This window comes from Marmota monax, unplaced genomic scaffold (genome assembly GCF_021218885.2).
Source record: "Marmota monax isolate L192 unplaced genomic scaffold, Marmota_monax_Labrador192_F-V1.1 WCK01_AAM20220418_F8-fsc00159, whole genome shotgun sequence".
NCBI lineage: Eukaryota > Metazoa > Chordata > Mammalia > Rodentia > Sciuridae > Marmota > Marmota monax.
In genome coordinates, this window is record NW_026694999.1 from 3,657,133 (window position 1) to 3,674,039 (window position 16,907).

A 16,907-nucleotide genomic window follows, 5' to 3' on the forward strand; every position below is an offset into this window, starting at 1 on the left:
AAACCAGAAAGCAATGAGTATTGGCAAGGATATAGCAAAACGGGAACCCACGTGCACTGCCAGTGGGAATGTAAAGAGGCACAGCTGTTAAGGACAACAGTGTGGCACTTCTCCAAAAAATTTAAAAGAGGATTAATGTTTGATTCAGCACTTCCACCTCTGAGCACATAATCAAAAGAATTAAAAGCAAGGACTTAAGGACATTTTTGCACACCTGCATCCAGAGCAGCATTATTCATAATAGTCAATAGGTGGAAGCAATCTTCATCTCCATCAATGGATGAATGCACAAACAAAATGTAGTATATACATACAATGGGATATGGGATATTATTCTATCCCAAAAGGAAGTAAATTCTGATGCATAATACAATGGTGATGAACTTTGTGGACATACTAAGGCAGTCACAGGAACAATTGCTGCATGATACCCAGAAGAGTCAGATTCATAGAGATAGGAAGTAAAATGATGTTTGCCAGGGGCTAGAAACAGAGGGAATAGGGAGCTATTGTTTAATGTGTACAGAGTTTCAGTTTCACAAGATGAGATGCTATTGAGATGGTTGGTGGTGATGATCCCACAACAATATGAGCTATACAATGCCACTCAACTGTACACTGAAGAATGGTTAAACTGGTAGATTTTTTGGTATGTGTATTTTGTCACGATTTTTAAAAATTTTTTAAAATATTTAAAAATCAAAAGGAACTGTGAAACTTTAAAGTTAAAACAAATATTTCTGGCTTACATTTCAGGAAGGTGCACATTAACTGTAGGTCAGCAGTGACTCTGATGGGCTCAGCTTAGAGCCAGGGCTAAAGGAACAGTCTCTCTGGAATGCATGCTGTTCACATGCAGAAGGTCATAGCTGAAGCAGGCCTAATCAAATCACACAATTTAAAGCTCCTGCTCACAGGTGGTACCCATCCAGTCTGGCCACATTCTACTGACCAAAGAGTGGATGGAATTGGCCAACCCCGAAGTCAACTGGGGTCGGGAGGAGTATATTTTGCCTAAACAGAAAAACACACCAAGGGCAAGGATTGAATAAATAATTGTGAATAAATAATACAATATAATCTTAATGAGTTACTCATTACCTTTCCGCTTCACAATCTATGCCAATTGCCACCACCAAATTGTCTCCACTCTGATCAAGAAACAGATCAGATTTTATACAAGATGTATAAACATAGACATGAAAGTTGTTTCAGGTACAAAATAAGTTGTGGGTCTCCAAATTTGTTTTGTCCAGCTGTTGAACAGGAGTAAGAGCAAAGATCCTCTTCCAAAAGTGACATCACTCTGGCCCAATTCCTTTTGGAGGCTTAAGAGACAATGGAGACAGGTTGGAAAATTGAGGAGCCTGGTATTGAGTTATGGCTTTAAATTCCAAGTAAGCTACTAATCTATAAAATGAAACAGCTGTCTAAATGATCTCAAGTTTCCTTCCAGTACTGAAAATCTTCAATTTGAGTTAAAATATTTTTTTCTCTAGAGCTGCTGTTCACTTTTAACACCAGGTGGCGCTAGATGACAACTTAACAGAAAAGGATTAAGACTTTTTGGTGGTGAAATCTGGAGTTCTAGGCTATTTTTACCCTCTTCCTATATATTGTTTTGAAGCAGAACTCTTGCATCTGATAGTTCCTCAGAAACCACCACTCTTAGGAAATGGCATCCACAAATATAAAATGAGAACACTAGTCCCAGGACTAGTGTGTACTTTAGGAGAGAGTCCCTAGATAATTTCTAGGGTTTGACTTTGAATTTGGAAGTTTCTTTTCTTTTGAACAGAAGCTTGAGGTAATCAGAGCTGTACTTTTTGACAATATATCTAGCAGTCATGTATCTGTAGCTAATAGTGGCTGGCAAGGGGGAAAATTGTTTAGGAAGTGCTTACAATGGACCAGAATCAGTACACACTGGTCTGCAGATGGGGTAGCAGGAGTAAAGGCAGAAGTGGTTAGTTGTTGCGCCAACACAGTCTCCAGAACTTGGCAACATTTTAAATGAACAGGTTTTGAGCTGGGCATGGTGGGGCCCGCCTGAAACCCCAACTATTCAAGAGGCTGAGGCAGGAGGTTCAAAATTCAAGGCCAGCCTCAACAATTCAGCAAGACTCTGTCTCAAAAAAAAAAAAAAAAAAAAAAAGCAAAAAACCAGAAAGGGTTAGGGGTGTAGCTCAGTGGTAGAACACCTCTGGATTCAATCCCCAGTACCATAATTAATAACTAGATAGATACATAGATAGACAGACAGACTTTGAGTAGGATTATTCATCACAAAAGATGACTTCTGATAAATAGGTCCCCGATGGAAAACAAAAGAGGACTCAGGTGGCAGTACAGTCTCCCTGTCATTCCTGCACAGCTCACTCACACTGAGAAGAGACTGGCATGTTTCTACCCTCTTCCATACTGAGACCGCCCCCTGGTGTGTGACCCTTGGTCATAAAAGGACTTCCTGGAGACTTGCCTGCTCCGGAGTGTGGAGATATTCCATATGACAATCAGCCTTGTCTCAGAGGTTTAAAAAATAAATACTGATTTTTTTGCTTACATTTCATGAGGGTGCAGGTTGACTTTAAGTCAGCTGTGACTCTGAAGGACTGAGTTGATCTAAATTTTCTCAGAAAATGTTTTCTCATACATTATTTTTTATTCGTGGCACTTTAAAATCCTGTGACACTTCTCTAGCCTTCCGTGTGTTCGAGTGGCAATCTGGTCCAATGCAAGGAGCAATGGATTTGGGATCAGATAGACTTTTGATTAAATCCTAAAACCCAGCTCTACAGTATTATCACCTTGCTTCTACTATATAAAACTGACCAGAAGAGAACCTGTCTGTTTGAGGCTTCTAAGGTTCTCTGTTACCTTTAAAAAGTTACTTAATTTTCCTGAGCTTCTATCCTATCTATAATATAGGGGAAATAACAGTATCTCACAAATTTGCCATGAGAGTTAAGGTAGTGTGGCTACATAGTAAGTAACCAGTAAACATCTTTGCCTTTAAAGAAAAGGATGTAAAGATGTTCTTGTGTGACTCTGTCAGATAAATTCAACATCAGCACAGCAGGGAAGGTGGTAATTTCCATGGTTATCTGCAGGCACTTTTTGCAAATGCTGAGCTGTCCTGATATAAGACACTCAAAATTCAATCTATTAAGCTGGTGTACAGTTTGAGACTTAGGATACTCACTGGTCCACAAGAAATAAAGAGGAAGAAGGAGTTACACAATGCTTCTCTGTTGGAATTACTCAATCTCTACCCAACTGAAACCTTGCTTCACAAGAGATTAGCCACAGCCCAAGAGCCATAAACATCCTGAATTGCTAACCCCTTTGCCACCTCACAAAAGCTTTGTAAATCTCAGTTGCAGCCAATGTATCCATTTGTTTTATGAAGTGACTGTTTTGAAAGCATCTTTATAATAGTCACCATTATTTATCCTTCTGCCAACTCTCCAAATTGGGGGAAAGAGAAATTAATAAGCAATATCAATGTTTCCATTTTGCATATGAAGGGATGATAATTTGCTCTTTTTAAGAGCTACAGGTCAATTTCTGGGATGTCACAACTTTTTATGTGGTTGGTAGATTATTTCCAAAGTTGGATCACTGCTAGTTCCATCTCCTTCTGCAGTCAGACAAAAACTACTGTTAACAAAATACCAAAGGACAAATGCCCTACAGCAAACAAGGAATGTACAGTATCCATCAAAGGGTGCGTGGTGATAGACTTTTATTCCCAAGGAAGGTGACAACTAAGTGAGAAAATTTGAAGTTCTGATGTCCCATCTGTACAAGAACCAGGGATGAGAATGGCAGAGCAAGTCATAGAAGCACATGTTCTGACAGTGAGGAAATAGGCAAATCTGTGTACTCACCCACAGCTGCTATGTACATAGTTCTGCTCTTGTGGATAAGAACACCCTACCCTTTCTTCGTTTCACCCAAACCATTCCCTTTTCAAGTTACATGATCAAGGAGCACAAGGGGCTCGGTAGGAACTGTTCTCAGTGGAATAATCGTCCTTTCTCATTCCTTGCCTAAGGGAGCTCTGTGCATCATTACGTGGCCTCTCCTCAGCTCACCCTCTTAAGATGAAGAGGGCAGTAAAGCCCGTGGCAGGAAGCTGCAAGTTTGCTTCTTCATGAAACTACATGGTCACAGCATGTGAAATATATTAACTTGTTTCCTAAGGCTCGGGGCTATAAGACACCAGAATGCATTACAGAGAGCATTTAGAATTATCTTCTGCTGATTTTAAAGAAGTCAGTAGGGAGTTGACTTTCTAGTTGGATTTAAAGAGAGGCACATGAGCCAGGGAAGGAAGCCTGAGGCTGCATAGGTGGAGCTTCACAGGATGGCAATATGGGGGAGTGCTCAGGCTGTTCTGGGGCTGACAGTCAGCTTTACAGGTCCAGAGAGTGGATTCTGTCTATGCTGCTGGGTGAATAGGTTGGGGGACTAACCCATGCTAATCAAGCCCTCAAGAGACTGACATATCAAACAGAATGCACATTAATTTGTTTTTGTTTTGGCACCCAAGATTGTACTCAGGGGTGGTTAACCACCAAGCCAGATCCCAGCCCCCCCCCCCTTTTTTTAAATGTTTTGTTTTGAGACAGTGTCTCACTATGTTGTTTAGGGCCTTTCTAAAGTACTGAGGCTGGCTTTGAACTTGGGATCCTCCAGCCTCAGCACTGGGAGCTGCTGCAATTACAGGTGTGCGCCACCACACTTGGCTTCTAAAAGTCTTCTGAGTGAAATGTGCTCTGTAGATGATCTGAACACAACCCAGGAAAACTCTCTCTCTAATCTGGAAAGTGTTAGATAATCAGTGGGAAATTTTCATCTTCCCTTTTATAAATAAATGTAGATCACCCAGTTCCTAAATGTCCACCTATGCTAATCCCACATTTCTTTAGATGAAGCACAGTTCTCACTGCTTTGTTACATATTCAGTCACTTTCCTTAATCTATACTGGCTCATCTTAACTATCCCCAATCTTTTCAGCTCTTTATTAACAACTTTCAGAGAAGGTTATTGATGGTTGGTCTCTTCAACAACGTGTTGGCTTTTATTAGTTCTTCTGATGGACTGATTTTCTGTTCTGGGAGCACTTTAATACATGTGTGACAGGTTCCTCCCACCTGCCTGGAGGCAGAAAGAAGCCTCCTGTAGACTTGTTCAGCAACAATTATTCTGTTCATCTATGGAATGCATTTGTAATGTGTTTTATTTATTTTGTCTCCACACATTCCCACCTTCCTAGGGAAGAGGTGAATAAACCACCTGCCACAAGAAACTAATTTTTTTCACCTTAGGTGGGCCATCTGCTTCTCCTAAGAACTCTGCTTTGACTTGAATTGAATACATCTTGTCCCAGGCATTTTGCCAGCTGTAGGCTCCAGGAAATAGAGCAACTAAAAGTGGTTTCCTTATGATGTCAGGCCCTTTTTTTTTTTTCCAAATGCAACTTATAGAATTAACCTCAAGGAAATTGTTCATCTGCGTCCATAGGAGTAGTCACAGAGTGGCAGGAGTCCCAGATAAAAAAACAAACAAACAAGAAAACTAAGCTGTATATGAATTTCCTGAGCTAAACTCATTGAGTATGTATGAAGTCTAGTAGGGGACCTGAAAGATAGAAGAGAAGATTGAATACTTAGGACCCAAAAGAGACCCCCAAAGCTAAAGATTGTCAACACTGGGTGCAAATCCAATTCACATATGGGAATTTTAGTTTTCATGCCTTGGTCCCATTCGACTGACTGCTTCAGAACAATTCTCTCAAACTATTAGGGATCAAAAACTTCTTCTTAAGCTCCCAAGCTATTGGGGAAAAGAAATTACTGAGGGCAGAAATTGTCAAAACGTTCAATTTTAATCTAGAAGATGATGAACCATGGGAGATAGCAGTAAACTGAGATTGTTTTCTAACAGAGTCATCCAGACACTCAGGGTTGTAGTAAGGAACAAGTCACAAAGAGAATAAGGCAGTCTTGACCTGGTGACCATTGGCTGCTCATGCCAATGGAGGGGGATTTTCTCCTTCAGCTCAGAGACAGAATGTCAGTAAGGGCAATACCACTTGAGTAACTTCAACAGGTAAAGCAAAAATAGTAGCTGCTTCTAAAAATCAATACATAAGCACAGGAGCAACTTCATGGAAGTGAGAGATAGCAGAAGAAGCTGTAGAAAATATGGGAAAGAAGAAAACAGCACTCATGGTCTTCTTGTTCTGACACATGTGGGAGAAGACATAGAAACTTTCTGAACTACTTGGAGGAGATGGGCCACAACTGATACTCAGGCAATATACACTGGTGCAGAGTTATTACAGGCAGCAACATAGAAACACTGCACTGATGGTTGGTAAATAGCTTAAACCAAACCATGTCACCAAACAAAATTGTACAGTGGCCATTGCGTAGGCAGTGATGGGACTTGGTAATGGTGGACCTGGGCCTTAGAGCATGAGAGGAATAGACCAAGGTGGTATCTGAGGCCAGTGCAGTGTCTACCAGTTGCTCAGGAGAGGCCCAGGGCTGCAGGAGTAGTGGGACAGGCTGAGCTGATGGCAGTATTGTCAATAAGAATGGAAGCCCCTTAGGGAGAGGGTAGGTAAGAAGCACTAGCATCCAGGACAGAAGGAGCAGCCCACCCAGTCACCCTCTTGCTGAGGCAAGTGCCTCGTCCCAGATCCAATCTAACAGAAGTCATTGGAAGAGTTTGGTGAATTTTCCCCTATAAAATTGTAGCTTAGAGATGAGCAGTATTTAGTTTAAAGGAAACTTATCAAACTTAAGACCAACCAGGAATTTCTAAAAATTAACAATGACTTAGAAATTATCAGAATGATTTCATGAATATTGTGCCTTATAAGTTATATTACAAAGCAATGTCATCATAAAGCCTAGTTAGAAGATAGAAAGGAAGTCTTTAAATTTTAATTTTTATACTGATTGCTAAAAATATATTCCATTTATTTATAAAGTGTCTGCAGCTATACAGGTTGCTAAATAAACTTCTCATCATCTTCAAACTGGGGAATGTGGAGCCGAGGGGGAATGGGATTCAGCTGGTATGATTAGAGATGGCCCCCTACCATCACACCCCGTTCCAGGTTGGTGGAGTTGGTAAAATATGGGTTTCCTTTGATTTACAAATGAAATGAGGTTTACCGTTTGTTCCTGAGGATGGACCTACTAAAACTAGTCAAGAATTCTTAGCCATTACTGCTCTCAAACTTCCTGAACCTTCCAGGAGACATCTGCTCTGAAGCTGTAAGATGCAAATTGTGCAAAAGAAATGGCTGTTAGGTTTTTAGTAACATTGCCAAAATGGTGATAACCAGAAATCCAGTCACTCAATAAATGGTTATGAAGCACCTAAAATTCTGTCATTTGAGAAGCATTTTCCAAGTTTTCTTTGGAATCCAATCACTTTAGATACTTAGTTTTTAAAAAAATAGTTCTGGGTCTGGGGCTGGGGTTGTGGCTCTGTGGTAGAGCGCTCGCCTAGCCTGTGTGAGGCCCTGTGTTCGATTCTCAGCACCACATAAAAATAAAGGTATTGTATCCAGCTACAACTAAAAAACAAAATTAAAAAAAATAGTTTTAGCTCTAGGGGTGCAGCTCAGTTGTAGAATACATGCCTAGCATGCAAAAGACCCTGGATTCAATGCCCAGCTACACACACACCACACACACGCACCACACACACACAAGTTCAGTGGTCAAATAAGTTTGGCAAACACTTCAGCTTTTAAAGATTTATAATGTACTTGCACTTTTAAATGTAATTGTCTAGATTCAAAACTTGGGCTTCTCTTCACTTTTGCAATTATTTGACCAAGCCTTCATTCCTCTATTACTGTAGGTAATTCAATAACTTTTTCTTAAGGACACCTCATCTCTCAAGTTGATCAGGAACTCTGGGAAATTTACTAAAGGGGGAGTCTTGTTTCAATGTTCCATGTAGAAAGAACAGATCAGTCATTAACAGGTTCTGGTTTGGTTGCTGTTTTTGTGGTGCTGGGGATTGAATCCAGGGTCTTGTGCTAAGCAGGCACTCTACCACTGAACTACATCTCCAGCCCACAGGTTCTGGTTTTAATCATCACCTCTACAGGAGATCACTGTTGTAAACTGGTTCTGACAGGCTCCAGTGAGTCCTTGTCCTACTTTAAGGACATCCTTGCTCCTGCAGAACCCTGTGCAGGCAGCAGGGTAGCACTGTGCTCATGGACATCCAAGATGACAGCTTACTGGACTCACACAATCAGCTACTATTGCCCAAACATAACTGCTTGCCAAGGTGGCCAGGTATAATTGGGTTTCAAACCACAGCCACACATAGTACCTAGGACAAGCTGTTCCCTACAAACCTCTAGGCCTGGCATTGAGCCTGTCACTGAGCCAGGCTTCCTCTTTCTTCTTGGGGGCGCTGGGTCAGGACTACCTTAGCCCTTCAGAAAATTCCAATTAGGTTGAATTTCAAATAGAAATAGGATATGGTCTTGATCCCTTTCCTCCTGAAAGATCCTTGGCCTAGGTAAGGTTAATCTGGCATATCAGGGAATACGGGAAAGAACAACCTTAATAAAGCTACAAAATGTTCTTTACCTAGAGACAAAAATCTCCACTCACCTTATATTGGTATGAATAAGAGTATTTAGGAAATACACAAAGAAAATACACAGTCAAAGAAAATACACAGTCAACTGCAACAAAAAGACAATACAAAGGCCCAATATCTTCATCTATTTTTGTGCTTCTCCAGCTTAAGAAAAAAAGAGTGTCAAATCACTACAAGTGTTATTACAAGTGTTTCTGGGAAGTTAGGACACTTTAAATTCATTGTTTTAGTTTTGCCCAGATTGTTTGATTTGTTCTTATTTTGAAAGATAAATAAACTCTGGAAGGATAATGAGCATAGTGCTAATAAATTGTTATGGGAATGAGAGAGAGAGAGAGAGAGAGAGAGAGAAGGCTTGGGGAAGGGAGAGAACATGCAAATACAGAGAGGTTCTATGATATTGAGGGCAAATAAGCATCTGAAGTTCCCCCTGTCACATGGGGCAATAAAAGATGAGGCAGAAGGGAGAATTCTCATTATAATTTTGTATAATAAGAGAGACATAGTGTATCTAAGAAGCTCCCATTTAATGAATCATAAGGTCTAATCTACTTCAGAGAGAATTAGACCCTCAGGAATTCTCTCCTGAATTTCTTCTTCTTTTTTTAAACTATCAAAGAAAATACACAGTAGTAATAACAACAACAAAAATTTGTTATACATGACAGCAAAATGCATTTCAATTCATAGTACACACATAGAGCACAATTTTTCATGTCTCTGGTTGTACACAAAGTAGAGTCACACCATTCATGTCTTCATACCTGTACTTAGGGTAATGATGTCCATCTCATTCCACCATCTTTCCTACCCCCCATGTCCCCTCCCTTCCCCTTCCTCCCTTTTGCCCTATCTAAAGTTCCTCCATTACTCCCATTATGAATCAGCATTCATATATCAGAGAAAACACTGGGCCTTTGGTTTTCTGGGATTGGCTTACTTCACTTAACATGATATTCTCCCACTCCATCCCATTACCTGCAAATGCCACTCTTTTAATGCTGAGTAATATTCCATTGTGTATATGTACCACAGTTTCTTTATCCATTCATCTGTTGAAGGGCATCTAGGTTGCTGAACTTCATTTTCAGTGATACTATAATATCATTCATGGTACATAATAGACACTCAATAAATAATTACTGAATGAATAATTTTCAAGAACCTATCCTCTACCCAAGAATTTCATCCATTTACTCATGTATTCATTGACTTGTTGTCATTTATTATATTGAGTGCTTGGCACTATAATTTTATTCCTAGATTTATAACCACTTAGGAACTCTGGCTAAAGTACAGACATTCTGGCAATTTCACATATCTGACTTTATAGATAACTCTGTTCAACTTCTTTAAGTTTATGTGTCTAGGTAAGAATCACATCAAGCCAAGATTAGCAGAAAATAGATTGCGGAGACATAATAAGAGGGGGATGGCTATATGGTTTGAAGAGAGCATGTGCAGTTAATTCACACTCAAATTATGGACCACAACTTTTAAAAATAGTATTATCTTATACTTTTCAATCTCTTCTTCTACTTCTTTTACTATTTACTACTTATAGGCAGATAAACAAAGATAGTTTTGTCTTAGGCTTCACTATTTACCCACTGTGTGATCCTAGCCAAGGTACCTAATTCTTTTGAACCTCAGTTTCCCATCTGAAAACTACCTCAGAAAATAAGTCCCTCAGATTAAATAAGACAACATTTATAAAATGTTTAGTATGCTTGGCAATGTCAGCAAATGTTATTCCCACTAGTTTCATTACTATTATTTACTACTATTATTAACCAATCTGATGCTTGTCTATAAAACAACTTTGGGAAGATTAGGGCAATAACTCAGGACCTACAATAGAACATCCTTTGGCATACTCAGTCATTCTTTCCATTTTTCAAGGTTTATTAAGTAAGTAGTATTGTTTCCAACAAAACACAAACTTATTTTGGGGGTCTGGGCTCTGATTCTATGCACTGCTAGTCTGACACTCTTACAGCCTCTCAGAACACAAATAGGTTCTTTTCAAATTTCTCCCTCCCCCCCCCACATTTTTTTTTTGCCTCTTTTCCCACAAAAGTTTACTTCCATGCTAATATTCTCATTCATTCTAAATATAGAAGGGGCTCCTAAAACTTAACAATTTTCCTTGACACACTTCTTTCTTGATGTTCATTTTTCTGACTTTATTTTCACTATATTTAAAGATCATGTTACTCACAGTGTTCATGACCTTTATATATAAATGGAAAAAATCCATTGCTCCCAGTGGGAGCCTTATTCTCTCTCCCTGGTAAAAGAGAGCTTGTCCTCATTTTTCTGTCTAAAGGCATCAAGAAGACAGTCCCTGTTATCCCCATGATAGCCAGGGCTGCCCACCTGGGAGCCCTGGTAGTTCTAAAGTACATCAGACCATTGAAATTGCATTCTAATACAAATGCTTCTGGAAAAAATTTCTCTTCCTGCAGTTGTAGCATTAGCTCAACATCTTACCTTTCCTATTTAGTAATTCTGCTTTCCCCTCCAGGGCCTCACTGGAGACTCCTCAGTGCACTCTGTTTTCATAAGCTTCACTTCTGTGGCATAAAACTAAGTTTGGGTAATAGAGGTTATATTGTTCAACCCAGTTGCAAAAACCATTCTAAGCACAAATGTTCCAGGTTCAGTTGAAATCTTAAGGGAACCTTTTAAATAGTTTCAATCAAAAAGAAATCTCTTTTACAGAGTTCAAAAATAATTAAGTTAATAAAACAGCTTATTTATTTTTAACTGATGAAAGATTATAGGGTAGTTTTAAAAGATGATTTTGTCTGTAATTTGTAATATTTCAACAAACATATTGAGAATTAGTTTCCAATTGGTGTAATTACTTTAAAACTCCTTTTATGGAGGATACGTGCATAAAATAAGTTCTACCTCTCTCCTGGGAGGATCTGAACTGTGAAGGCTGAACCCAGCAGCTGCTTCCCCCCTGCACCTCCAGTTTCAGTGATTCCAGAAGGATGTAAGCCTGAGGGAAATAAGAGAAAGGGGTCAATTATAGAACAGAGAAGCAGCAGATTCTAAATCAGGGCAAACGCATGAGCTCCCAGGTGAAAATCAGAGGGAGAGCTTATGTGTGCTTCCATTTTTTTTTTCACAAGTTTAAAATTTCTGATGTCTGAAATTATTTATATCTAAGATGTCTCCTGAGACTTCATCTGGTTAGAAGGATTTTGATGATTTTTTCTTTTTTTGGAAACACTAATTAGATCACTTTTAAAATTTAATAACAGTGCTTCAAACACAATTGTTTAAGTTCATATAAAATGTTTACTCATGAATTGGTCTGTCATTAATTTGTAAGGATTTACTATTTTTAACAAAACTAGATTGGATCTAAAAGTGATAACAGGTATCTATATAAATAAAACATCCAGATAGGACACACACACATATATATTTTCTAGAAATCTGGACAGGATATTTAGATGGCCTTACTTAAAACATGCTAGATGTCACTTAAGATGTTCACTTTGGGGAGTTTCTAAGGCTTTCTTCATGAGACAGGTGGTCTCTAGAGCAGGGTTCAACAAGAAGTTTGAGTAATAGCCTATTAGGAGAGAAAGCAAAAAAAAAAAAAAAAAGAATCCTTAATTCTCTGTAAACAAGACAACAAATAGTGATTTCAGATTTGAGCCCCAAATTAGAAGTTACAAGGACAGATATTCCAGTTGTAGTTCTTGGTTTGCAATTCACTTGCTTCTCAAAATGGACAACTCTGTAATGGACATCAGGATGAATAACATCAAGCCTTTTAAATTTAACAATGTTTAATAGTTCTCCCCAGATATAATGGAAAGTCAAGCTAAGAATAAATGTTTGACAGCACAACAAGGGACTAGGCAGTCAGGATTTAAATGTGTTTCTTGGGGGATCACTTTTCTAAGTGACTAAGAATCTATTCCAGACTATTAGCCCATAGGCAGAGCATCTGTGTACCACTTGAAGCCAGCATGCAGGACGCACAAAGCCAAGCACATGTATGTATGTATGTATGGATTTGAACATTTTTGCTGAATATAAAAATGTGAATTCAGATACAAGGAGACAAAGTGAGCACAACAGGGAAATTAAAAAAAGAGACACACAGGAATTTCAGAGTAAAACAAAGACGAAAGAGAGGATCCACCCACAAGGAATATCAATTTGCCTTGGCATCATACTTAATGTCTAGATCTACTTAAGATAAATAAAATAGATAGCTCTTAAGATGGAATGAAGGCCAGTTTCCATTTCCTTTCTCATACCCACATATTTCTACACACTTAAGTCATAAAAGCAAGTTAATACCCTCTATGACATAATATTGACTTAGTAGGATCACAGGATATTTGTTTATTAAAATGCGAATGAAATGTACAGTCAATTGCACGCATGCTTCTCATTTTCTTTCTTGAAGTCCATGCCACTTGCCTTAGCTTCAATTAAATGGAGATGGGGCAAAGATCTGATCTCTCTCAGGGCTCACAGTAAGAGCATGGTAAATTTCAAGGGTCACAGCTATCATTTAGTTGAATAACTCCACTAGTTACTTAAGTGGAATTACTTGGTATTTAGTTGATTAGTTAATGAACCTCAATTCTCTAGAAAAGATTTTGTTTTCCTGATCTCTAGGTCCATTTAGCCAGCTGCCCAGTAAACACTCCCAATTGCATCAAGGGCTCCTTAAACTCAACATTCACCATTCACCAACCAATTCATTTATATCTTCCCACTCCTGCTAAGGAAAAACTTTTAGATTATTTTTCCTGTTTGAATAACAGATCTTCCTTTTATATTCTTTATTAATTTTTTTAAAATTTTAATTTTTTTTGTTATATATGACAGCAGAATATATTACAATTCATATCACACATATAGAGCACAATTTTTCACATCTCTGGTTAGGAAAAAAAATTCCAAATGATTAGCACAGCAAATGAGACACATCATTTACTTGCTTCTTTCTCTAACTTCATCTCCTACATTTCTAATTCCAACAACATGAATCTACCTGTAATGCCCAAGTTGTCACCTTCTTCTTCACCTTCAATGCTTTGGTTAATTTAACCTGGGATGCCCTTTCCTTCATTCTCTGTCTAGATAATTCCTATTCTGTCACAATATTTTCTAGTTCCCAGAAGACTATTCCTAATTGAATTTTTAAAAACTGATGCTAAAAAATAGTTAAACAGATGCTAGAGTTCCAGGATTGTTTGCTCAAAACAGAATGAAATTCCTTTTGTGTCTTAATTCCTGAGACACAGAATAGATTTCATTTTTAGTTTCTTAGTTTTGCTTTCCATTGACTGCTAATAAGACTTGAGTGAGAGGTTGAAGGGATGAAATAGGGTGGAATATAAATTGGAATATATCTTTTGCAAAAATGTTATATCTAGATGGTATGAGAAACTTGATCAAATAAACAAACAACAACAACACACACACACACACACACACATATACACACAGAAACTGTGAAAGGAGAAGAGATGCTTAGCCATCTTCCTAAGTAATGCTAACCATTCCCCTCCTGTTCTTCTCTCTTCCTTTCTACCCTCCCTCCCCCCACATACACATGTAACCTTTTCTTAAGGTAAAAATCTGTGTGTTCTTTTAAATCCCTCGGGTTTCATATTTTATTGCTCAAAAAGTCTGCCTCCCTGAGGTTCTTGTATGGACTAGTTATTTCCTTCTGTGAAGAAGCTGTTTAGTTCGTTCTTGCCTGGTTTGGAAGAACCCAAGGGAGGCAGTTCTTGCAGTCCTGTCTCCTTCCATTCCCCTCCTCCCCTCAGTCCTGGCTGGAGCAGTGAGTCTGTCAGTTCCAGGCAGGAGACAAGGCAGACAAAGGTTCATTTGTAAAGAACCTCTTTCCAGCACCTCCTCTCTTCTCCGTTTGCCCAAACTCACCCAGTCAGTTTGAGCATTTAAGAAGATTCTTCTGCCAACGAAACCAAAAGGAAAGAAGAAAAAGGTATGTAATTTTTTATCCTCTGTAGAAAGCATTTTATATCATTTATTTTGCTCCAAATTGTTGTTATAGATTAGAACAGAAATGTATGCATGTGTTGAGTCAGGAAGGAAAGACAGTGAGACAGAGATGCTCTAAGGAGATGGTGTCTGCACTTTGAAAAAAATGATGCTTCCTGGGATAAAAGTAAAGAACCAGATCAAAAGATGATAGAAAACATATATTCCTTAACTGGGAAAGCCATTTAATCATGGTTTAAGAAGAGGCAGGCTTCATTCTTATTCATTTAATGCACAAATCCTCTCTGAATCTTATCCCATACAACAGAACTTATGCTACTCCTCAGAATTATGAGGGCATGGTTAAATATATGATTGTTTTAATGCAATAGTTACATTGCTCCAATACCTACTCTACATGAAGCTAACTTCCATGTCTAATAAAGCATGTTTTTTTCTTTTAAAAACCCTTATTCCTGAAAAGAAACTGGTGTTAACATTTGATACAAAGAGGGAATTCATTGAATTCATCCTTGGTGTTCCCACCATGGAACACAACACAGTGTCTGTACTGCTAAGATAAAGGGAACACTTTTTCCTTTGGGGACTTAGAAAAATTCCTTAGCTTAGTTACCTGGGCTGTGAAAAGCTCTCCCCAGTTTTGGTCCTTTCCTTCTATGATGATGACTTATTGTGGCCAGGAAAACAATTAGAATGGTGCAAGACTAGATATTAATATCATCTTCTTGCTTGCTCTGAGAGGCCTGAAGGCATATCTCCATCAGGGAGGATGCAGACTTCATTTTTCCACAGATGAAGGAATCTTAGGTAATCAGGCCACTGCCTGTTATAGGAATCTTTGAAAGATTTATCCACTTTCTAATGGCACTTCTGTTCCTTGACGTACACTTTGAGAAATTTCACTTCAGGACTTGGTCACCCTAGTACAAACTTCTTCCAAGACAGTTAATAAGAAAAAGAGAGAACTTTAAAAATAACAGTGATTTTCATTATCCAAAAGAAATGAATGAGAAATATCAGAGCCTGAGCAATTTTAATCTCTTCCATCTATAATTTTGATATTTCAAATGTCAATTTCTAGGCTGAAGTTTTCATTTATTTTTGTGGTTTTGTTTCACTCTTGCTGCTTTTTGAGAGAAATCTGAAAATGGACTGCTCTTTCTGTGTAATTCATCAACTTTGTTTCATTCCACTGCTCTTAATACCAGTTCCCAGAACTGACATCAGCTGCCTGTATGAGCATTGCACCATAAATGTCTGAATACATAAACTGCATAGCCCTGTTGGTTTTGGCCATTTAATGAGACAATTTTTCTTTTTAAGTCTCCATTTAACTCCAGCCATTCAAAAGCTTGCTGGTGCCAAATACGCTTCCAGAATAAAAATTTGCAATTCCCTCCCAAATGATGGTGGCAAAGATTTATTGCTTAATTGGAAATGTCTTACTCATAACTCTGTATCCTCTGCATTGACTTTTTTTAAATCATATCAATACTGGGATATGAATGGTATCATACAATATTGGGAACAATGTTAATTACACAAAATTGAATTTTAAAAAAGTGAAGTATAATCAATTAAGGCTCTCTTTCTATTCCTTCAGAGTTTCTGTTTTTTTTTTTTAATATTTATCTTTTTTTAGTTTTCAGCGGACACAACATCTTTGTTTGTATGTGGTGCTGAGGATCGAACCCAGGCCGCACGCATGCCAGGCGAGCGCGCTACCACTTGAGCCACATCCCCAGCCCCAGAGTTTCTGTTTTTAACTTTGTTTTCTTTTGTAATTTGGAGGCACTCCAGGAGAAATTTTAAATGCATGTACTTCAATTGGAAGAGAAAAAATTAGAGTAAATTTACTTCAAATCGGCCAAAATCATTTTACTCTGGTTAGCACTTGAAAATATATGGTTTTGATGGATTAACAAGGATTGAGGTTGGTGTCTTTTAATGAAGAAAACAACCAATGCATCCCAGGAACCCACTGGCTCAGTCATTTTTCCATTTGCTAAATACAAGTTAAAGCTATTTATCTGTACTTAGGTAAAGGAAGAAAAGAAGGCTTCAGTTAAAAGGTGTAATTTATAAAGTGTTAAAAAAAAAAACTACCATAAATGCTTGCCAGGTGTGGAACTTTCCATCGTTGTATGTGACTGAGACTGGCAGAAATACTAACTACTTTGTGCTCTGGCATGGACATGAGCTAAATGGTATGGTTACATCCTGTTTTCCCAGAAATTTATTTATT

The 16,907-nt window shown here is 38.3% G+C and overlaps 2 protein-coding genes across 5 annotated transcripts in view; one reads left to right on the forward strand and one right to left on the reverse strand.

Moving 5' to 3' along the window:
* Scrg1 (stimulator of chondrogenesis 1) overlaps positions 1-16,907 on the forward strand; it is a 129,969-nt gene that overhangs the window by 86,046 nt on the left and 27,016 nt on the right. Inside the window, exon 1 of one of the 3 annotated variants that reach the window (XM_058573674.1) lies at positions 14,464-14,645. The exons of the other annotated variants lie outside the window; for them this stretch is intronic. The gene's annotated coding sequence lies outside the window, so the exon portion shown is untranslated. Of the gene's footprint in view, positions 1-14,463; positions 14,646-16,907 lie in introns of those variants that run through there. 3 annotated transcript variants of the gene reach the window in all.
* The window catches only part of Sap30 (Sin3A associated protein 30), a 60,510-nt gene that overhangs the window by 7,748 nt on the left and 35,855 nt on the right, over positions 1-16,907 (reverse strand). The window contains exons 7-8 of one of the 2 annotated variants that reach the window (XR_006848016.2): positions 12,131-12,242; positions 11,567-11,660 (exon numbers count right to left, since the gene is read on the reverse strand). The gene's annotated coding sequence lies outside the window, so the exon portion shown is untranslated. Of the gene's footprint in view, positions 1-11,387; positions 11,661-12,130; positions 12,243-16,907 lie in introns of those variants that run through there. The other variant, XR_009225236.1, reaches the window with a different exon arrangement.